This window comes from Sinocyclocheilus grahami, unplaced genomic scaffold, assembly GCF_001515645.1.
Source record: "Sinocyclocheilus grahami isolate Dianchi unplaced genomic scaffold, SAMN03320097.WGS_v1.1 scaffold9521.1, whole genome shotgun sequence".
In the NCBI taxonomy this organism is placed as follows: domain Eukaryota; kingdom Metazoa; phylum Chordata; class Actinopteri; order Cypriniformes; family Cyprinidae; genus Sinocyclocheilus; species Sinocyclocheilus grahami.
In genome coordinates, this window is record NW_015512673.1 from 1 (window position 1) to 290 (window position 290).

Below are 290 nucleotides of genomic sequence, written 5' to 3' on the forward strand. Positions count from 1 at the left end.
ATCTGTAGTGATGAAGATTTTGATTCATTCCACTCATTTTTTAAGTTGAGAATCAGTTCACTAAAAAGATTCATTCAGATTCGTTCTATTATTAGAGTAGGTGCCGTGAATTGACAAGTGAGTCTTTTTGAGTGAGTCGATCAAACGTGTTTGCGCAAAAAGGTCTAAAATTATTCCGTTTGATTCATTAGCACAGTTCACTCACGCACTGAATTTATCTTTAAATTCTTTATTATTATTATTAATATTATTATTATTATTGTTGTTGTTGCTGCTGAATTGTGAATACT